Below are 24,217 nucleotides of genomic sequence, written 5' to 3' on the forward strand. Positions count from 1 at the left end.
GGATCTAAGCAACCATTTTGAGTCAGCATCCATCTTAGGTGCCTGATATTGTCTATTGTCTGTATGAAAGTTGGAATGAATGTTAGTTTAAAATACATTTTTTCTTCTGAAGTTCCAATTGATATTGAGCGGTTCAGCTAAGCCAAAAAACCTTGAGAACAAGAGCAATGTGCCAATGTTCGGGAATAAAGCTAGGAAGGTTTAACCCAGGATTCTGTACCTCTAATTCATCTATATCCTCCACTGACCTACAGAATCACACGCTACATATGTTAGATATTTATTGGTTGTGTGGAAATGGTAAGCTCCGAAATATTCTACCCCAAGTGTGGCAAGGACAGTGTGCATTAGTTAAGGTAGTTATGCCTTTTAGAGTGCTCCCATGGGAACCAGAAGTACAGTACCTATCCAGGAAACCTCTCTCTTTGCCGCGGTCAAAAAGGAGTATTGAGACAGCTCTACAAAGTGATAATTTGGTATATAGAGATGCAATAGGGGTTCCAAGGGGGGTCCCTGATGAATTTAAGGCCCAAGACCAAATTTCCGCTGGATTCGCATCAATCATCCCACAAGTACAAATTAATAAAAATGTTGATTGGATCAATTATCTGTATTACAACCAACAGAGATTTATCAATTATAGTAGGGACGCTTTCCAAGGTATAATTGAGGAACTAGGACCAAATACCAGAATGACTCTTCAGAATCGTATGGCCTTGGATATGCTTTTAGCAGAGAAAGGGGGGGTATGTTCAATGTTTGGAGAAGAATGTTGCACGTTTATCCCAGAAAACTCTGTGATAGATGGAAAGACGGTCAAAGCACTAAACCAGATCAGGGATCTAGCGGCAGAGGTTAAGAGAAATTCAGGGGTGGATACCAGCTGGGCCAACTGGCTGGCAGATTGGACTGGAGGCTGGAAGTCAATTCTCACGACTATTGGATTGATTTTGTTATGTTTATTTGTCTTTGCTATCCTTGTGCTTTGCTGTGTCTTTCCTCTTTATCGGAAACTAATGTATAAAGTAGTCGGAGCAGAAACGATGATGAGTACAGGAAGTGATCTGGAATCATTTTTGCAAACTAAAGCTAAGCCGGATATGCCTACCCGAAGCCCCCCAAAGCAGAAATATATTATGCATAATTCTTTATTATAAGAACCAAGTTTCTGGGGAAAGAGACTCCTACGATGTTTACAGTCTTGATGGAAGGTATGAATATCTGTTAGAGATGTGTTGTGCCAGTAGTCAAGTGAAGAAATCCTTTCCCCATTCCCCGCATCGTAGGACAGCTTGTATCCCCTAGGGAGGGAACGAATAAATATAGATTCAAGGGGGGATTGTGAAGGTAGAAGAGATTATGTGAATATATGTTTATCCGTTATTCCGAGTGTTATATAACTCAGCCCAGTAAATAGATATTGTCCAGTAAAGATGGCGCCTGTATCCGGGACCGCACCCTGAGATTATCCTGGAAGGAAGAAATCCGGCTGATGCAAGATGTACAAACAACTGACTTATCAGCCCGAGTCTCTCATGAGCTGATCACGCACCCATGCACGAAGGAATGTGCACGCCTCGGGGAATAATGTGTACCAATGAGAGACAACAGCGTGTCCCGGAGCAAGATATATCTGGCTAAAACCCAACCCCCTGCCTCGCCCCATTGTAAGCTATATGAACTGTGTGAGCTGAACAATAAAGCAGCAGTTCCTGTGTTACCCCCGGGATAACGCATGTACTGAGATTGAAGCTGAACTTTGTGTCAGAATCTTTCTTAGTGAGCTAGCGCATGCATGAGTGAATTTGGAGCAAGTGACTGAAGAGAGAGAGAGACCCTGATATAGTGAGATTCACGACCTCATTATTATTGCTTGTGTGTTGTGTATCGGTATTATTATGGAGGGGTATTGGGGGTAGAGCAATTATTGTGTATTGTGAAGGGGGGAGTAGGGAATGTGTGGGTATTGGAGGGGGGGAGGGTTGTGTGGAATTCTAATTGTGTGTGTGAGAGACAAGGGGGTTATGAGTGTGAGGAGGGGGGATTGAGTGAGAGTGGGGTCATGGAGTGATAGCAGATGGGGGGTGGAAGGTGTGGAGAGCGGGTGTGAGAGGGGAAGGTAGGGGAGTGAGTGAGAAAGAGAGGGGGGGGGGAAAGAGGGAGAGACAGGTGAGGGAGGAAAACAAGGTGATGTGAAAGAAGGGGGTGGGAGCAGTGGAGACTAGTCCTGGCCCCGGAAAGCTGTTGGCAGCCCAGCAGACACCTGGATGGAATACACCCCACATGTACTTTTGAAGTGAGTGCCCTGTCTCTGAACATGTGTGTGTGTGTGTATACATACCTATACACACAGACAGAGACAGACACAATTGATCACAGCGTGCCACTTTGTGTATCACATTGCATGTGACCTTCTCCTTGCAGGAACTTACCTGAGTGTTAGGAACATCTGTTGATGCAATCTTACATTTTTAGTGCTCTTATTCAATTAACGGAGCTCTAAACATGTCAACGTAACAAATAATAAAGTTGTATCAATATTAAATGATATAGGCTGGGATTCCCGTAAGTCAGGAGACATTTTGAAAGGGTTCTGTTAATGCTACAAAGGCTGAAAACCACTGATCTTAGGTTCCAAGTGATTTCTATAGATGGAAGACTACTACACGTTATTTTCATGGAATAAACTAGAAGGTATTATGCTGCAATGCAAACCAGAAGTAGAGAGACTATGGCAGTGATCCTAAGCCGAAAACCCAGGGAGCCAATAGCACCACATTTAGGGTCTGCCAATGACACTGAAGCCTTCTATTGGCTGCCAGCGAGAGTATGACTCCAGTTGCCATATTGTTCCTCCTGGGGAGGTATTCTTGTCTGGTGGATTAAACATTCTCGGAGACCAGAAGTCCCTATAACTGCAAGTTGAGCAGTTCAGCACTATCGGACGCCAACAACATGGGCTCATGGTTTAAAACATGGAATACTGCGTAATCCAATCATTTATATGTATACTATAAGGGAACAAAATAATAAAATGCGGATAATTATAATTATAGTGAGAGTACAAGAAACATCTACATTTATCTCTTTCGGGTGCAGAATGTGCAATCACAAAGTACCAAAGATATTTTGGCCCATATTTACTTAGCAGTCTTCTGCCATAAAACATTTTACAGACCATTGACTTAAACGGCTAATGGCACAAGACTACTTCATGAATATGGCCCTGTATCCAGGCTACTGCAAACCCGAAGGTACTGTAGGAACACAAGAGGTTCCTATAAAGGGCTGACGTGAGCAGATACCTTTGAGAACTTCATTAAGAAGTGCGCCTGCTCTGGTGACGGTCTCAGAATGTCACAAGGGCATTGTCAAGGTTAAATACACTTTTGAATCATCTGGAATACACAGAAAACGTTTTGTATATAATATAACATGACACCTACACCAACATAAAATGTAGGTCAGCTAAACCATTACCGACCGGCCTGTTTTAATTATGTAATGTTGTCGTGGAAAATAAAGGATTGTTAGTTACATCCATAGAATTTAGGCAGACCTAATGAATGGAGCCTCTTCTTCACCAGCTGTAAAGGTTCCTTAATAGTTCATGTTTGAGAGGTTTTCAAATGAACAGAGTATACAATACATACCGTTTTTAAAAGGGACTACATAGGGGTCCTACTTCAGGCTTAGTCCCCTGTGGTGATGGCGGCGCATGCGCCGCACACCAGACACTAACTTCAATCGGGCCGGCCCCAGTGTGTTCTCGCGTGTTGACTCACGGAGTGCGATGGCGCGTCAGCCAGCAGGGGAGACAAGAAATGTGTCTTCCCGTGTGGCGACGCAGTCACGTGGCGGCGCGCAGCCAATGGCAGGGCAGATATGCCACGTCAGGCCCCCCCCCCTACAGACCGCCAATCGCGGCTGTGGTCACTGCATCACGCCGCCAGGAACGCGTGCAGCTGGGAGGACAGGGGCCGTAGCCTAACTCGGCAAAATACGCGGTGAAGTTGCAGAAATCAGCAGCGTTACAGAAGTTTATAGACTATCAAATTGAATTTTTTTTTTGCAGAATCCCTTCAAAACCAGGAAAACCCAAGAGAAATTCACAATAAAATATGTGATCAGGATGAATGCCGGAAATGAAGTCAAAGTGTACGACTGATTAGTATTTTAAGATATGCAGCTTAATAAGAGTGCAGCTTTAAAGACTGATCTGAAGAGCTTTCCATGAATTTGGGTTGTGAAAATCAACCTTTCATCCGGTAGAAGTGGTCTCACCAACTTGGAAATGTATCCAAAGTCACCAAGTGGGAATGCGCCCGTAAGACATTCATTTATTACATGCAGATCATTTCCAAATGGCGATATAGCGATTAGAAACATTTATTCTGTTCCTAACAAAAGCTGAATACCCCCCTCCCCCCAAAAAACCTTGACATGCAAGAGGGTTAGAGGGCAAGGAACACACTGCACAAGGGGTGAATGTTCGCGGATCTTAAATCAGAAATACTCTTTTGGATGGTGCTACGTTCACAGATTTCTCATGCTTTTCGCTCGATAGAAGAGGGTGTATTACCAGGGGTGGGCAACTCCAGCGCTCAAGGACCACCAACAGGTCAGGTTTTCAGGCTATCCCTGCTTCAGCACAGGTGGCTCAATCAGTGGCTCACTCGAAGGCCAAGTTGGCCACCGCTGGTGTCTATACCCTGGATACAGTTCTATCCCATACTAAAAAGGCACACAACACACTGCAGGGACGGCTGGAAGCTTCCTCGCTCCCGTTCTATTATCTCGGGCTGATTACTAAACTCAAAATCGTGTTACCGACAGAGGTAAAATAGTTCGGAAACAATTACGTCTTGTACTTTACTATTTAACAGCACTTCTCAATCTTGTGTGGTGACACGCTTAGTTATTGAAAAAAAAAACCCCACAGTTGACACCCTAAGGCCACGTCCATAGTCAGCGCGACGCTAACAGAAAGCCGCCCCTCTCTGAGGCAGGCCAAAGAGCGCGAGACCGCCCGTGCGATTTCCGAAAAGACCAAAAAAAAATAAATGTAGGTTTTGTCGCACGACGGCCGGCTCACGTGAGCGGTTCAGCCAATGAGGGCGAACCGTTCACGTGACATCACGGGCACGCCTCCCCGTCGCGTCTCCTCCTCCACATCCCACGGGCCGCGGATCGCCCCTGCAGCAGGCGCGGCTGCACAATGGCCGTGGCCTAGCTCCTTTGCTGCTGCGGTTTCCCGTGCGCAAAATCATCGTTTGACAGAGGTTGCCCTTTGACGGTAAGTTGACATGCAGCGTTTCGGTGAGATATCTGGCTCCGGACACGTCACGGCGTAACCGCAACCTGGTTGCGAATCGGTGGTAAAACCGATATTTTACTGTTAAGGAGACAAACATTACTGCTTAAAATCACTTTCAGATTTCCCATACAGCGTTCATCATACACGGACAATTCCATGAGTCAATGAGAAAACATTTAGGATTCCTCTGTGCAAAAAAAAACCCCCACACCACCATTTCTAAGCTTCCTCCATTTTGAGCTATTAGGACATTCTTTCATGTTTACTCAACTTCCCATTTCAACATAACGTGACCTGTTGCACCAGTCTAACAGCAGCGCAGGGTGCCTCTAACTAGCCTGTCCGTGCTGATCTCCTCACAGCCGTGTTAGCCGCGGCACGTGTGTAAAGTGACACTGATGTGTTTCATTGATTATAAAGAGGTGTTTGGTGCTTGTTTTGTTAACATGAGACATGACAAGGTCTTTCAGGACACTGTAGGTGTCCGAGGTGCAAGTAGTCTCAGGTTAAAATTGACAGATATTTATTTAGTCCACTTTCTTTAGAGGTGCATTATTGTACAGAGCAGGGCTGTCAAACTCGCGGCCCACACGGTGTCACCATTTGGCCTGTGCCCACTGAGCCGACAGGGGGAGAGCAGGAGGGAGAGAGAGAAGGGATGGGGAGAGCGGGCGGCGGGATGGGAGAGCGAGCGAGCGAGCGGCGGGATGGGGAGAGGGGGAGAGGGGCAGAGGGAGCGAGCGGCGGGACGGGGAGAGCGAGCGGCGGGACGGGGAGAGCGAGCGGCGGGACGGGGAGAGCGAGCGGCGGGACGGGGAGAGCGAGCGGCGGGACGGGGAAAGCGAGCGGCGGGACGGGGAGAGCGAGCGAGCGGCGGGACGGGGAGAGCGAGCGAGCGGCGGGACGGGGAGAGCGAGCGAGCGGCGGGACGGGGAGAGCGAGCGAGCGGCGGGACGGGGAGAGCGAGCGAGCGGCGGGACGGGGAGAGCGAGCGAGCGGCGGGACGGGGAGAGCGAGCGAGCGGCGGGACGGGGAGAGCGAGCGAGCGGCGGGACGGGGAGAGCGAGCGAGCGGCGGGACGGGGAGAGCGAGCGAGCGGCGGGACGGGGAGAGCGAGCGAGCGGCGGGACGGGGAGAGCGAGCGAGCGGCGGGACGGGGAGAGCGAGCGAGCGGCGGGACGGGGAGAGCGAGCGAGCGGCGGGACGGGGAGAGCGAGCGAGCGGCGGGACGGGGAGAGCGAGCGAGCGGCGGGACGGGGAGAGCGAGCGAGCGGCGGGACGGGGAGAGCGAGCGAGCGGCGGGACGGGGAGAGCGAGCGGCGGGACGGGGAGAGCGAGCGGCGGGACGGGGAGAGCGAGCGGCGGGACGGGGAGAGCGAGCGGCGGGACGGGGAGAGCGAGCGGCGGGACGGGGAGAGCGAGCGGCGGGACGGGGAGAGCGAGCGGCGGGACGGGGAGAGCGAGCGGCGGGACGGGGAGAGCGAGCGGCGGGACGGTGAGAGCGAGCGGCGGGACGGTGAGAGCGAGCGAGCGGCGGGACGGTGAGAGCGAGCGAGCGGCGGGACGGTGAGAGCGAGCGAGCGGCGGGACGGTGAGAGCGAGCGAGCGGCGGGACGGTGAGAGCGAGCGAGCGGCGGGACGGTGAGAGCGAGCGAGCGGCGGGACGGTGAGAGCGAGCGAGCGGCGGGACGGGGAGAGCGAGCGGCGGGACGGGGAGAGCGAGCGGCGGGACGGGGAGAGCGAGCGGCGGGACGGGGAGAGCGAGCGGCGGGACGGGGAGCGCGAGCGGCGGGACGGGGAGAGCGAGCGGCGGGACGGGGAGAGCGAGCGGCGGGACGGGGAGAGCGAGCGGCGGGACGGGGAGAGCGAGCGAGCGGCGGGACGGGGAGAGCGAGCGAGCGGCGGGACGGGGAGAGCGAGCGGCGGGACGGGGAGAGCGAGCGGCGGGACGGGGAGAGCGAGCGGCGGGACGGGGAGAGCGAGCGGCGGGACGGGGAGAGTGAGCGGCGGGACGGGGAGAGCGAGCGAGCGGCGGGACGGGGAGAGCGAGCGAGCGGCGGGACGGGGAGAGCGAGCGAGCGGCGGGACGGGGAGAGCGAGCGGCGGGACGGGGAGAGCGAGCGGCGGGACGGGGAGAGCGAGCGAGCGGCGGGACGGGGAGAGCGAGCGAGCGGCGGGACGGGGAGAGCGAGCGAGCGGCGGGACGGGGAGAGCGAGCGGCGGGACGGGGAGAGCGAGCGAGCGGCGGGACGGGGAGAGCGAGCGAGCGGCGGGACGGGGAGAGCGAGCGAGCGGCGGGACGGGGAGAGCGAGCGAGCGGCGGGACGGGAGAGAGAGCGACGGGATGGGAGAGAGCGACGGGATGGGAGAGAGAGCGACGGGATGGGAGAGCGAGAGAGAGCGAAGGGATGGGAGAGCGAGAGAGAGAGCGAAGGGATGGGAGAGCGAGAGAGAGAGCGAAGGGATGGGAGAGCGAGAGAGAGCGAAGGGATGGGAGAGCGAGAGAGAGCGAAGGGATGGGAGAGCGAGAGAGAGCGAAGGGATGGGAGAGCGAGAGAGAGCGATGGGAGAGCGAGAGAGAGCGAAGGGATGGGAGAGCGAGAGAGAGCGAAGGGACGGGAGAGCGAGAGAGAGCGAAGGGACGGGAGAGCGAGAGAGAGCGAAGGGACGGGAGAGCGAGAGAGAGCGAAGGGACGGGAGAGCGAGAGAGAGCGAAGGGACGGGAGAGCGAGAGAGAGCGAAGGGATGGGAGAGCGAGAGAGAGCGAAGGGATGGGAGAGCGAGAGAGAGCGAAGGGATGGGAGAGCGAAGGGATGGGAGAGCGAAGGGATGGGAGAGCGAGAGAGAGCGAAGGGATGGGAGAGCGAGAGAGAAGGGATGGGGGAGAGAGAAGGGGATGAGATTGAGAGAGAGAAGGGGATGGGAAGACAAGGAGAGGAGGAAAGAGACGGGGGGAGAAAGAGAGGGGGATGGGGAGAGAGGGGGGGATGGGGAGACGGGAATGGGGGAGATAAAGGATGGATGAGAGAGAAGGGATGAGGGCAGAGAGTGAGATAGAGGTGGGATGGGGAGAGGGAGAGAGATACCAGCACGTGTATGTATTGTTAAGTAAAACGCAAGAGAATGTGAACGCGTAGGTTATAGTGACTGTTTCTAAAAAAAAATGTTAAAAATCTGGTGTGGCCCGAGTCTTCCAGTCCGACATAAGAATCGGCCCCAAGCTATTCTGAGTTTGAGGGGCCTACTCTAAAGACTCCCGTAAACCCGAAAATTAGAGCAGAAATAAGTATCGCTTGATTTTTGTAAAAAAATAATAATAATCTTTAGGGACTGGACGGACAAAGATAACTATTGGATTTCTTCCTGCCAAAGAGCCAATAAGTAAGCAGGCATTTTTTAAAGTACCGGGATCCTCCCAGTACAGTACAGAACAGCGGACGTTCTGCAAGCGGACGCGCTGGTTCGAATTCTCCCGGAAATGGTGGCAGCTTTCCGGATATTCCAGGCGTAATAGAACTGCACTGAATAGGACCGTGCATCGCCGATATTTACAGCTCCTCCAACTAGAACACTAGGACAGGAACATGAAAAATCCTCAACCCAGCTGCCCAAGAGAAAACCTTGCAAGTTTCCTGTGCTTGTTAAAGGACAAAAGTAACGCAAAAAAAACCCCCATTTCGAGCAGTGTGATGGTCTGCATATTTTTGGCCTATTTTACGCTCTAAAGAGGTGGGATTTTTGAACGAGACAGAGATATTGTGAATATTATAGATATATTGTTATATAGTTTTAGTGTAGGACCTGCATTATTGGTTATACCTTGACGTTTGGTATGCAGGCTGACGACGCTTTGGCCAAAGGGTTTAACTAAATAACCAAGTAATTACTATTATTATTGAAGTATTTCAACTTTGTACTTATTACCATATATGTTTTGTCAATTTGATGTAGCATTGGGCACCCCCCGTCTTTTGTCTTATATTGTTAATTTCGACAGGAGTCAAATTAAACTCAGTTGTTGCATAGTCCTGTTTTTAATGCTTTTAGTGGTAATCCTGCAGTCTTAGTCAGCACGAAACTAGAAGAAATCCATCCTATGCCAAATGTAGACATGATTCGTAATTCATTTTTGCATCAATGACTTCTGGGGACATATCATTTAATCCTGCATAAATTGATTAAAATAGGTACAAAACTCAATTTCCAAGATTTGCACCGGTTTTAATAATCGAGTTACAAGTAAGGGGGATCTTCTTTATTAAAACCAAAGCTTACCTTTTGCTGTCTGAGGTCATCGGTAACCCGTGATAAAACATGGCAGCCAGTTGCTGTCCAAGATCTACAGTAGGACGATACGCGGAATGCGTGGGCTATTCTCAATAGCTGATGCATTCCACGGCCGTTGGAATAGAAAGTATTCCAGTGGCAATCATTTTAAAGAATCAGCAATTATTAAAAAAAAAAAAAAACAAAAAAAAATAGTGGCTAACCTTACTTTAAGATAATTTAAAGAAAGGAGACCACCCTGGGACTCAAAGTGATCTTCATCTTTTGGAAGAAAGCAGAGAAACTTATCCTAGAATAAAAATAAAAAAAAAATGTTAAAATCCCAAACAGAGATAAAATAGACATATTGAAATGTTTACTTTTAAATGAAAATTAAGTGTTTTTTTTCCCCCTGGACAAAGCTTGGCTCAAGTGGGGAGTATGGTAAGAATAACTGGCCATCAGCCCCCATAAAGCGAGAGAGAAGGGGGGGGACTGAGAGACGGGGGTGGGGTGGGGAAGAGGGGTGAGACCAAGAGAGAAAGGGGAGGGGAGAAGAGAACAGAGCAAGAGATGGGGAGGAGGGACAGAGATAGGGATGGGGGGTGGACAGAGAGAGGGGGAGAGAGAGGGGCATGGGGGACCGAAAGAGAGAGGCGGGAGGGGATCCAAGAAAGAGAGGAGAAAGGAGGGCCGAGAGAGGAGGGGGCTGAGAGAAATGGGCCAACCAAACTAAAACATCAATTAAAAAATAAATAAGGTCAGAAAGGTCAGTAAGGAATGGCACTTTAGGTGGGTAACTAATAACTAATGTTAGATCTCACTATTCATTAAAGTAGTTTTCTCCTATGCTGCACTCCTATTCGGGGTCAAAACTTAATTTTTACATCTGTATTTATTCTCTTAAAACAGCAGTACAAGCAGCTGTTTGTTTTAATTTAATCCCCCCCCCCCCTTAAATATGTGCATCAATACAATCCACATAATGATAAGTAATTAGCTAAGTTGACGATTGATCCGTTCTCCTGTGATCAAACGACGAAGATTTGGCTCAGGGGTCCACAAAATGGCTGTCAGTGCAGCTGAAGAGGACCAAAGATGCAAAGTTCTGTGGGGAAGATCATGTGACCAGGCAGTCACTAGATACAATTGGTGCACTGCTAGAGAGAGCGGGCAGGGCTCAAAGTGGGATGTGCCAGAGCCTGTTTCAGACGAGGAAGGGGGTGTGACTTTGTAAATGGTTGCTATAGAAACAGAAAATTGTTACATTAGAATACATTAAAAATTAATTCAGAGTGGTTTCTAAAAAAAAATGCTACAAGTATTTTCTAATACAGTAGTACCGAATTGATTTATTTGAAAATAATACACATGTAGGATATTGCTTGAACTGCAGCTTATAGTTCTTCTTGAACAAAAAAATAAATCAGGAACCCAAATATTGAATAGAGGAGATTTCCATTTGAGTTGCTCATACCTGAATACAGTATCTTCACAGAATACATGTATATTGTGTCTTTTTAATAGTGACCAAAACTATTCACCACTAAAGTTTTTACCAAATTAAAATGAACTCTACATTCAGAAAATTTTACATAAATATACAACTATTTTACGTCATTCACATGAATTCCACAATCAATGTAGGTTCCCTGAGCATCTGTGTCCTTTTCTTCTAAAGAAAAAAGCTTCTATTGAGATCATCAACCATAATAAGGCTGAGTCCCCGCTAGCGCTGAGCGGGCGGCGCTGAGCAGGCGGCGCTTGCAGCGGTCACTTCCATATATAGATATATGTAAGTCCCCGCTCAAACGGTTCTCGTGCGCTTAGGTAAACAAAAAAACAATACTTACCCGCGCGCTCAACTACCAGCAATGCCCGCCCCCTCCCCCGCGCGTACAAGCAGGACACCCGGCGCTCATGCTTGGAGCGCTCTCCAAGCATGAGCGCGCTCAGCGCCAGCGGGGACTCAGCCTAACAGACACTGCCAGCCGACCCCTGGATCCACCTACTGCAGCCATAGTTGTACCTGCTGCGAGAACTTTAAAAAAACAAAAAAAACACAATTACGGATTTGTCTTTTGCAGAATTCCCAATCCGTTTTGAATTTCCAGCGCCTCTGTTGGGAGCCTGCTCCATTCAGCTCGCCAGACCACCTGTGCAGATTCAGAACTCTCCTTTACAAGTCATTGTGAAGAATGTCTGCCACCAGCTTGTCTGTACTGCTACATTTTACAGAAACCTCACGGGGCTCCTTCCGTGGAAGCAGCTCGTGAAAACCCAGTGTCACCCAATTACGCAATAGTAGAATTAAAATGAGCCAAGTCCACAGAACGTTGTAGATCCACATCAAGCCTGGTAAATGTTTGTAAATGCAGAGTTATGGACCTGTCACACCACCCTGCTAGTTTATGTACCATCATTAAATCCGAAAAAGCATGTCATATTATATTATCACTTCATATTAGGGAACGCACACTGCAGAGAGCAGACTGTAGGCCCGGCCTCCGTTCCTTACTCATCTTATTTAAAAGGAATATTTGGTGTTTTTCTGTAAATATTCTATTGATCTCAAGGGTATAAAGAGGATGTTCTGACACGAAAAACAAAATGACCTCAATAAACACAGCACAGCAACATGTTTTGTAGTGAGAAATTCTCAGAAATATGCTGCTCGGAAAGGGCACGCCATTAGATCGCAGAAGGCATGGTGTTAGTAGTGTAGGAGCCTGCTGAAAGGGCCTACCGTGACGTGTTCTGGCCAACAGATTTAATTAAATGACCCATACTTATAAATAGAAAAAAACATATAGAAATGAAGTAAATAATTTGTCATATTGGATGTGTGTTTGGGCTTCTTTGTTTATGTTTGTGTATTTTAGGTCACTGTCCCAATAGCACAATTAAAAATATACAATACTGTGTGTCTGTGCTTTCAGCTTGTTACATGTGTGTGTGTATATACGCGTGTGTATGCGTGTGTATATATCTATGTGTGTGTGTATGTGTATGTGTGTATGTGTGTGTATGTGTGTGTGTGTATATGTGTGTGTATGTGTATGTGTGTGTATGTGTGTATATATGTGTGTATATATATATATGTGTGTGTATATGTATGTGTATGTGTGTGTGTATGTGTGTGTGTGTGTGTGTGTGTGTGTGTGTGTGTGTGTGTATATATGTGCGTGTGTATATAATGTGTGTGTGTGTGTGTGTCTGCATATCTGTGTGTGAGTGTGTGCATCTGTATGTGTGCGTGTGTATATCTGTACGTGTGTGTGTATACATACACACACGTTTTTGCATGTGTGTGTACGTGTATACGTACGCATATATGTCCTATATTTTATAATCTTTTATTGCCAAGGCACTTAGACCTTTTTAGGGTTGATCTTACTTTTTATTGCAATCCTTTGTGTGTGTGTGGGTGTGTATTTGTGGTGTATATATGAGGGTGTGAGACAAATTTCCCTAGCGAATTCCAATCTGGCTTTCGCCCCAAACACTCTACGGTAACTACCCTCCTAAAAGTTTGCAATGAGATCCAGTGTGGAATGGAACTTGGACAACTCACTGGTGCTATATTGCTAGATTTTGCAAAGGCTTTTGATACTGTTGATCAAGTTATCTTGCTAAACAAACTCCAGTGCTCTGAAATAGGGAAGCATGCTTTAAACTGGTTTAATTCCTACCTATCAGGTAAATTCCAACATGTATCTATCTCGGGCTCTAACTCCAACCCCTTGGATATCACCTGTGGTGTCCCGCAAGGCTCTGTTCTGGGTCCCCTACTCTTCTCAGTGTTCATCAATGATATTCCTACAGCTTGTAAGGGAGCTTCAAAACACATGTATGCAGATGACACAATCTTATATGCACACAGCCCTAGCCTCTCCGACCTTGAACACATACTTCAATCTAACTTCTTGATATTTGAAAATTGGATTTCCAAAAACAAACTGTTTTTAAACACTGACAAGACTAACAATGGTATTTGGGACCAAGGCTAAATTTCTTAAGCTACCAATAACTGAGCTCCAGATCAGAACCAACTGTAACACCAGCCTAACTCCCATTTAACATTTGGGTTGGACATTGATACCCTGACATCCAAAACCTATTTCAAACTAGGTGCACATTACATGAACAAATCCTCCCTAAATCTGCTGGTCAAAAAGCGCATAGCACAGCAGATGTTGATGCTAATTATCGACTATGGGGACATGGTATATGGCGACAGCACCCCAAACCCACCTTAGCAAACTTCAGACCCTCTACAATTCAATGCATTGCTTTGTCCTCCAATGCAACTACAACACACATCACTGTGAAATGCTCAAAGGACTAGATTGGTCATCACTTGAGTCTAGGCGCAAAGTTCATCTTTCCGGTCTTGCCTTCAAATACTTTCTGGGCAAGCTACCCGCCTAGCTGAACAAGCTCCTCACCCCTACCCCATGCAGCACTTATCTGAGATCTGACTCCAAAAGAGTGTCCATGGTCCCAAGGTTCAACAAAGTATCCGGCCGCTCCTCCTTCTCTTACCGTGCAACCCAACACTGGAACAATCTACCCTCGACTCTCAAAGCCGCCACCAGTCTAGGTTCTTTCAAAACGAAAGCAGTCTCACATTTTAACCTGGTCTGTAACGGTTACATACGCCTATAACATATATTATCTGTAACTGCGCATGCAATGTCTTGTATATAATGTATAACCCTGTTCATTTAATGTAACTATGTATTTGTAACCATATATTTGTCATCACAACTATGCCCAGGCCATACTTGAAAACGAGAGGCAACTCTCAATATATTACATTTTATAAATAAATAAGTGTGCGTGTGTGTATATGTATGGGTGTGTATGAGTGTGTAGATGTATATTTGCGTATATGTGCGTGTATATACTGTAGTAAAACATAAACACAATAGTGTATACGTAATTGGGGTTTCTCGGATTCCTAATGAAAAATAAAATCTATTATCGCTAAAGAATGCATATTCATTACACAGGCTCTATCATATGAAACAATATGCAGGTAAGAACTCCAAGAGGAACATGGCAGCGTGGTCGATAAATCCAGTCGTAGGGAACACTGAATCAGGAGGCGGAACGGGTCTACAAAAGATAGAGAGAGATAGCGAGATAGATGTGAAGCAGCACTGAAAGAACTGGAAGATTAACTTGAAAAGAATACATGGGATATTGTTGGCTTTAGTGAAGTTAGAAGAAAAGATGATGGCCTCATTGAGCTCAAAAACTAACACCTATTCTATTAGAGGGGTACAGAAAATTGAAGAGTCAGTGGAGTAGGCTTCACCGTTAACAAGAGATGGAGAAACAACATAGTGGAGTATGAAAGCTCATCGGAAAGAGCAGCAAAAATTTTCAGTTGATAAAGAGGAACAGGCATCAAATAATCCAACGGTCTGCTCCAACATCTGGTCACACAGACCATGAAGGAGGAGACTTCTACCATGAAATTAACCAACAAAAGAAATTGTCACTTCAAGATCGTTATGGGAGATTTCAATGCAAAGATTGGTGCCCAGCAGAAAGACTTAGGCTAAGGCCCCGGTCTCTCCGCTGTAACGCGCGCCCGCGCTTTTGGCGGCGCGTTCAGCCGATTCCCCGGTCTGCAGCTCACTGCAGGAGGAGAGACCGGGGGGGGGGGCGTGGTGGAGGAGTGACGGGGGCGCGGCCATGACGTCACCCGGCAGGTTTGCCCTCATTGGCTGAACCGCCGGGGGGCGTGTCTAATCGCTCGACGCGAGCGCTGCGGCCCCCCCTCGCAGCGGGCCCGGCGCCAATGCGGGGAGGGCTCCCGTGCGCGCAGTGTCCGCCACAGCGGACGCTGTAGTAGGCAGCGGGGGCAAGCCCTAAGCATTAGTTGGTAACTATGATTACAGTAACAGGAATGACCGTGGGGAAAAATTAATAGAATTGTCAAAATGTGGAAACTTCTACATCATGAACTCATTCTTCAAGAAGAATCCAAATAGAAAATGGATATGGAATGGTCCCAATGGAGTCAAGAATGAAATTAACTATATCCTAACTCAGGGGTGCGCAAACTATTCACGCTGCGCCCCCCCTGCCTGATTCCCCGGTGCTCGCACCCCCCTCCCCCCATACGTTGCTTTCCAGCGTGAGAGGGGTCATGTGACGTCACGCCATGACCCTGCAGCGTCATTTGACCCCGTGTTGCCATGGCGACGGGTCATGTGACATCACGTCACATGGTCCTGCGGCATCATTTGACACTGCTTTGCCATAGCGGCGCATCACACAGTCGGCTGAATCAAGGTAAGTGGAGTGTTGCACAGGCCTCACGCGATCTCCCGGCATGAACTGCCTTGGGAAAGAGCACGGGGCCTCTACAAAAGTCCATGCCCCCCAGTTTGCGCACCGCTGTCCTAACAAGAAACACATGATTGAAGACCGCACAATTTTAATACAAGGAGTGATCACCGATTGGTTCACTGCAGATGAAATCTGAAGAAAAATGATTAAAAAGACAAAATCAACATCAATAACCTCAAGAATAACAGCAGAGAATTTTAACAAGAACTGAAAAAAAAAATCGATTCAGCTTGTGCACGTTAACAAACAATTATGAAGATTGTAGTTGAAAGCACAAAAGAAACTGGAGGAATTGCTAACAAAAAAACAGGATAAGAAAATATCTGACGAGACAAAACAATTAATGAAGATGCAAGAACAAGAATTTTATGTGCAGAGCTGTGTAAGACAATCCGCAGACGTAGAACTGACGTAGAACTGAAGATGTAAGAAAATGTGACTGATCTGGTGAAGAAGACTATTGAAGATAACAAAAGCTTAAAGAAGACAAAGCTGCGATATAGGGTTGGTAAGAAGCAAATCATTGCACACAAAGACCATGGGTCAACAATAAAAGACTGTGCACTTATCATAAAGAGAGTAGAGGACTTCTACATGAAATTGTACGAGAACACAGATAACACAGGGCATAATCCAGGAAAGGACAAGTGAGAAGAAACCACCAATGATGTACCATGCGTCCTCCTAGAAGTAGCAGCAAAAGCAACAAAATCCACGAAGAATGGGAAGGCTCCCGGGGAAGATGGAAATGCAACTGAAATCTTGAAAGACCTGGGGAAGTAGAAAAGTAGAAAAAAATCCTTGCAAAACTCTTTACTGTACATGCAGCTTGAAGAACAGGAAAATTCCAGAGCAATGGACCAATGCCATACAGTAGTTATCCTCATCCACAAGAAAGGAGACAAGGAAGACCTCAAGAACTACAAACCAATCAGTCTACTTCCAATCACTTACAAGATTTTTTACAAAGACACTCACTAATCGGAAACAACAAACCTTGGACGTTCCCCAGACTTGAGAACAAACGGGATTTTGCAGTTGATACGACACAATGGATCACATCCTAGTCGTATAAGAAGTGATTTCCCAAAGTAATGAATACGATCTACCACCCAGTTTAGGATTCGTGGATTATGAAAAATGATTTGATTTTGTCTACACCTCAGTGGTCCCAGATACCTTACGACAAAATTTTTAAGAAGCGTACATTGACATTATAAAGAACATTTACAAGAATACCACATCAACCATTAGATTACATGAAGATACCATAAAAATAGGAATCAGCAAGGGAGTGCGGCAGGGAGACACCAAGTCACCAAAGCCTTTCACTGTAACACTTGAAGAATTGTTCAAGACAGGCAAAAAAAGGAATCAAAATCAACTGTAAATATTTGAATCACCTATGATTTTCAGATGACCTTGTTATTTGTGCCACAAGTCCAGAAGACCCCCAGCAACAAATTGGAGAACTCGCAGAAGCAAGTAAGAAAGTGGCCCTCCATATGAATCTCAGCAAGACCAAAGTGATGTTCAGCAAATGTGTCAAGTCTGTAAAGATAGGAATACATGGAATAGAACTAGAAGTCAAAGACTATGTCTACCTTGGCCGGCAAATAAAATAGATGGGAACCTTTTGAATAAAATCAATAGATTGGATGGAGCACATTTGGAAGAAACAAGACAATATTTAAAGGGAAGGAGAAAGTTTTCGACCAGTGTGTTCTGCCCGTGCTCACTTATGAAACTTGGACCCTAAATGCGAAGATGGTTCAGAAGCTTCAGACGACACAAGGAAGTATTGAGAGATGTACAAAAGTCATCACAAGGGTGAAGAAATTAAAATGGCAGTGAGCCTGACCTATCGCAAGAAGAAATGACCCTCGTTGGACAAAGATGTTACTCAACTGGTTTCCAAGAGAGGGCAAAATATCAAGACGACAACCTAAAGTAAGATGGGAGGTATTTGTTGGAGCAATGGAGATAAGAGAGGCGTGCAACCACAGTACCTGGAAAATCAATGGCCAGGCCGTCATCCAGCAGTGGATCAACAAGGGCTGAAGGTGATGATGATGATATACATACAAGGCTGGAAAAATATATCACTAACAATCACCAATCCAGGTAAAAAGTAACTCATTCCCCCTCCTTTATACCCACAGATGCCCCCCATCATACTCACATAAAATCCCAAGCCTCATATCTGGTCCGCGCCTGAAGGGAAAGATGCAGCCGCCTTTTCATTCGACTGCGCGGCTTAAAGTGGCGATTTATTTATTTATTTAACATTGCATTGAAGCGGGGGGTCTCCGGAGCTGAACCCCGTACATTTCAGTTCTGGGGACCCCCTGCTTTGCAGAGATACTTACCCCCGTAGGGGGTGCCAGTAGCTGCTCTTCTCAGCTACCAGGGATCACGCAATGGCTGTTTTTTCAACGCTCCCGCACCCGGTGGGCCAATAGGAAGCTGTGACGTCATTGGTGCAGCTTCTTATTGGCCTATATGACATGGCAGCGTTAAAAAGCAGAAGGATATTGGCACCCCCTACGGAGGTAAGTATCTCTAGAACCGTGTTTCCCAACTCCAGTCCTCAGGGAACCCCAACAGGTCAGGTCTTAAGGATATCCCTGCTCCAGCACAGGTGGCTCAATCGAAATGACTGAGCCGCTGATTGACCCACCTGTGCTGGAGCAGGGATATCCTAAGACCTGACCTGTTGGGGTTCCCTGAGGACTGGAGTTGGGAAACACTGCTCTAGAAGCAGGGGTTTCCCCAACCTGAAATGCTCTACAATGCCTTGCACGTAAAGAAGACAACCCGCTCGGGCAGACGCAAGGCATTGCAATTCATAAGTATTGAGGCCCTCGCGTTGAGTGACAGGCATGCTGACTTTACACTGCCTTCAGTTCCTTGAAGACGAAGAGGAGGCTGCATCCCACCCGTCTGCTCTGATTTCTTACTCGTGCCAGAGTAAAATCATTACCTTAATTCAAGCAAAAACTGTTTTTTTTTCTTATGATTGAGAACCGCCTTGAAAATAGGGCGACATTCACTGGGGAAAGTTCCTGTGCAAAAAAAGGGGGCGCTGGTAGTGACATCCAGTCATTGCTGGGGATGCCCTGAGTCAGAAGAATGCCAGGCATTCACTGGCACGCTGATAATAATGCTGAGCGGGGCTATTTTCAAGCTCCATTTATCTGCAAGTTTTCCACTAAATTTCCCTTGAGCCCTGGCGTTCCTGGGTTATAAGGAATCAGTGGTTCTGCTCTGTGGGTACCCAATGTTCAGAGCAATTTAAAAACAAAACACAGCAAATGCTAACCCAAAAGAGGACTTATCTAACGGAGGGATGCGCAAACTTTTCAGTCTGCGCCCCCCGGCCTGCTCTCCCCCGTCTTCTGACGTCACGATATCAGGCGACGTCTGTGTCCTCGCTGCGTCATTTGACGCCACATCGGGAGAAGCCGCCAGAGACCAGGTAAGGGAACTTAGAGGCCTAATGCGCTCTCCCCAGCATTTAATTGAAATGTTTTGGGGAAGAGCGAGGGGCCTCTCTAAGTGCCGCTCCCCCTCCCGCCCCCCAGAAAATCTCACACCCCACACAGTTTGCGCACCTCTGATCTAACCCATCGCGGCAGCAGGCTAAATAACTTGTAATTATGGCGTGTTTTGCAGTCATGCGCCAGAGTAATTCATGTAGCCATGGTTGGGATGGGATCCTGGCGCCGTTTTGACATGTTCTTGTCTGCGTTGCAGCTTCCAACGGGAAAGAAGAGAGAGGAACAGTATATTACCAGTAGCGCCAAATAAAATGGAGTACGGCAATGTTAGCCCATAAAGGTAACGTGATTTGCAAAAAGCAGCAAACTCGTGTACTACCAAGGTGAAACGCCGGGACAGTTACCATGCAAACGAATGACATTTTCTCATATCCACACACTAATCCTACAAACGTTAAATCGCCAACCATTGAAACCAATTCAAAATAACCATTCCGCAAGTTACTCGCTTTCCCAACCAAATCAAACGTACTCCACACAATCGCAGCATAGGGAACCAAAGAAGGTTGACTTAATCTAGTTCAGTTAATCCAGTAGGTCATTTCATGTGTCTTTTAAATTGCACAATCCACCCACGCCTTTACTGTAATGTGAAACAGAGATATGTTAGGCTGTGGATTAGCTGCACTGTTGTACTTAGAATGGATCTATAAGCTTTCATACTGTATTACTGTCCCCGAACACAGAAAAATATGTATTTTTCCAACACTGGATACCATGCAGAATAGCGTAAGTGATGGTCGCATTGGTAAATTGGGTATATTAAATGGTATATTTTTACCATACAAAATAATTAAGTATAAACTGTATCATTTAGACAATGCAAGCCAGAAAAAGACAATTGACAATCACCAAAAATATGAAAATAGGCTTAAGTAGGGGTTCCCAACTCCAGTCCTCAAGGTCCACCAACAGGTCAGGTGTTCAGCACTGATGGCTCAGTGAGCAACGTGCTGAAGCAGGGATATCCTGAACACCTGACCTGTTGGGTGGGGGGGGGGGGGGGCGAGGGTCCTTGAGGACTGGAGTTTAGCACCCCTGGGCTAATGGAAATATAGTTCATATATATATCCTGGGAAGTGCACAGGCAGTGTCAGGGTTTAAGTCCATTCACATGGGCCAGGATGTGGGTACACTGCATGATTGTTGCCATAGTCAGGTGCAGGCTGGATGGCAGTTGGGAGCGTCATTCCTGAGGGGGATTGTTAGGGGGTCACATGTAGTATGGTGTGACTTCGGGACCTCCTCTAACACCTGCCCAGTTTGGGGCTGGGTCACAAACCCCTCCCAAGGTATATAAAAGAGGCTCCTAACCCAAATGTAGATGAGACGATTCCAGGACGTAGCCTGCTCCCCAGTGAGTGAGGCGGTATCTGCCTTACCCCATCAGGGGGTAAGGGGATGGTGACTAGCCTGAAGGGCCTCAAGCCCTTGGGGGGGCCTAGTCAGGGAATGACTGAGATGCAAGGGAAGATATTCTATGATGGGCAGTGTAAGAAGTACCACTCTTGCAAGAGAAGGAATCGGGTCCTGGCCCGCCAAATAAAAGGTGAACCGTTCCAAATCTCTGTGTCGTTACTGGAAAAGGGGTTTCCTGTAGGGAATACCATCTGCATCCGGCAGCTACCCTACAGGATGGGGGCGCTGCACCGATGAAGGACCGATATGTCCCATTGCTATTCCCACTACCACCACGGAGACTCAGGCTTCCCGGCCTACAGCAGGTGAGCTAACCAGCACCAGTAACCATACGTAACATGTAGATCTCCCATACGGGGGGTGGGAAGGGGGGGGACAGAGGGTGTTACATATATATATATTTTGTTTTTTTAAGCAAAATAAAAACCCTATTGAGATGATTGTAAAAAGCAGGAGAATCGGCCTTGGTGGTAAGCAAAGCCCTACAAAGTAACAGATTAGAGAAAAGGTAACAATCTCATGCTGAATATATAGTCAAATAACATTTCATGGCAATAAAAAAAATAACAATACAAATGAAGATCTCTTGTTTGAGCACTGGCAGCCCTTTTCTGCCTTGATGAGCTGCAGGGGGTTTGGTGATCGGGTATTTTTATGGAAAAGAATGAAATCCTAATATTTTGACATATGATCTTCTGACAACTGCGAAATATGTTAAGGGGATTTTTCCCCAATCTTTATATGATGGATATAACCCTTCGGGCGCCCTCTGAATGTAACGACAAGGGCATGGTGCCTGGCACTCCAGCTACGTCATATTAACCCAGCTCGTTTTTCTACAGGGGATTGCCTTCTGCGCAAAAACGCGAGCTGTCACTTGGTGGATCGGAAAGGAGGGTTTCACCCCTTCTGTTCCGTCACCAGAGATGGAGTGGTCACGTGACTGGTCACGTAATTGGTGAGTGCAGAACAGGGCCATGGCGTGCTCGTGTCGCTGCCTCTCCAGCACTCAAAGGAACCACTAAATATGGTTGGGCGCCACAAACTATTTTCATATGTCCAAAGTAACTTGGGAAAAGTCATTTATAAAGTCACAGGAGAACTAACCAGAGAGTTTATACAAAAGACAACCCCTCACATACAGCCCTGTAGACACACGCATACAACGGTAATATAGGACTTACACTGCGATAGTGCCGATCCCAACACAATCGCATGGAAACGCCCATTGACGTCAATGCGAGTTTCCGTGCCATAGCGCCCAATTGGCACTACCCAAGTTTAATGAAATACCCCGATTGAACACAATCTACTCCAGCATTTCCATGCCGAAAGAAAGAAAAAAATGCAATTGCTGTGGAAAACCATCGAGAGGTGTAAACTATTGAGTTTGGAATGGAGAGATGGGAAACCCATTTAGCCGAAGAGCAAAATGTAACGCGGATATTCTTTCAAATACTAATTTACGGGCAAAATTTGGTGCAGCTCATAAGTTATGCAGGGAGAAGAAAATCCTCCCCACTCTGCTGTACGCGGGATAATTATCTTCATTAACTCAGGCCACATTCATGGCATTGTATTCTGCTTTATGTAGAAAAGTGACCAGAGGTCAATAAAAGAAAAAGCAGCACAGCTGGCCCGCGTAGGAGTGGGAAGCCGAGAGGAAACGGGAGGCACACGCGTGCTGGCATTGAAAGCAAATGGGTCTGTTACCCATGCAGCGCTGAAAGGGCTGGGACGTCAAGTATGCAAGTGTAAAGATTATCCATCCAGAAGGTACAAGAGTAGAACTTGAAACCAGAACACACGGAACTTCAAAGATTTTTCTTTGCTGGGTATACTCGGCAACCTGCAGAGTTCTTAGGAGAAAAGCGCCACACACGCGGAGAATGGACATTTGCAACCGTGGGACAATTTGCCGGCTCACTCTGCTGTCTTCAACGTTGCCGAAATCACATTCATTCCTACCACGGATCTTCTAAGCGCTCACGATTAGGTTACCCAAACTGTAGCAGCCAAGTCTACCATCCGGCGTTGATCAGAGCTGTGCGTGCTTGTGATGAACGTCTGGATGTAGTTGAGCACTCCCAGGTTGGAGAGTAGACCTCAAGTGTCCCAAGGTTAAAAAAAAGGCAAGTGAGCTAATAATAAGACGTTTGGGTAGGACAGATATATTACCTGCAGTGAGACTTCCAGTCCATTTGCACGATGTACAAAGAGGCAAGTTCACAAAGACAGCAAGATTAAAATAGAAGTTAGAAGAGATACAGTGAGTGTAGTCAAACCAGCAGAGAGAGCAACGCTAGCGATGACCACCGGACAAGAGTGAACCATCTAATAAAATAAAGGAATGAGCTCTGCATACAGTATACGTGGCCCCATTTATTTTTCGAACTGTAGTACTTAAAGTAATATAAAGCACAATGCCCTTCTAACACCGACCAGAATAATGACCAAAATACAGACCGAAGAGACGGTCAAAGAATAATTCGGAGAGTTATTAAAGGATGCCTAATATGAAAACCCTCCGTGTGGGCTGGAGAGGTCACGGGGAGGTGGATTCTGCCGGCCTAACGATTTTTCTCTTTGTGGTATTTTAATCCCAACAACTATCGTAACATATAAACAGCAATTAAACACACTTCTAGTCATAATGACATACACAGTCTATTCATAATACCTATACAGGCAGTCCTCGTTTTACAACGCTTCGCTTTACAGCGAATGGCTTATCCAACGCTATGCAATGCATACCTATATTCATTTTTACAACGCCAAAACGGCTTATCCAACGCTCTTACGACACTTTGCAACGTTGTGTATGTGTATATACAACGTTGCAAAGCGCCGTAAGAGCGTATATATATAATATTATACTATATATTATATAATATATTATTTATTATGTTATATTATATATATAATACAGTATATACACTATATAATTTATGTGTGTGCTGCATATCTTATTGCCTGCATAAAATATTTGGTATATTTTAGTGTTAAAAATGCCTTCAGGAACGGAACCTTTCATTTAAACAGTGTTCCTATGGGAAAACGTGTTTCGCTTTACAACGTTTCGCTTTACAACGCCATTTTGAGTAAAACATTGTGTCGGATAACCGAGGACTGCCTGTATGTGATCGATACCGTTATGCCACGCAAACAGTGCCGGCTCATGGCAACATTCTACTTCCTCCTGCTCTTGGGTAGGAAATATCACACCCGGTCGGCCATGTAAATGAAGCTCAGCCCAAAAAGCTGTCTACAGTCTTGCGACATCTCACAG

General features: G+C 47.0%; 1 protein-coding gene across 6 annotated transcripts in view; it reads right to left on the reverse strand.

Moving 5' to 3' along the window:
• Nucleotides 1-24,217, reverse strand: part of ATXN7L1 (ataxin 7 like 1) — a 136,268-nt gene that overhangs the window by 106,332 nt on the left and 5,719 nt on the right. The window contains exon 1 of one of the 6 annotated variants that reach the window (XM_075599687.1): nucleotides 9,813-9,831. The exons of the other annotated variants lie outside the window; for them this stretch is intronic. The gene's annotated coding sequence lies outside the window, so the exon portion shown is untranslated. Of the gene's footprint in view, nucleotides 1-9,812; nucleotides 9,832-24,217 lie in introns of those variants that run through there. 6 annotated transcript variants of the gene reach the window in all.

The sequence above is a fragment of the Ascaphus truei genome, chromosome 5 (genome assembly GCF_040206685.1).
Source record: "Ascaphus truei isolate aAscTru1 chromosome 5, aAscTru1.hap1, whole genome shotgun sequence".
NCBI lineage: Eukaryota > Metazoa > Chordata > Amphibia > Anura > Ascaphidae > Ascaphus > Ascaphus truei.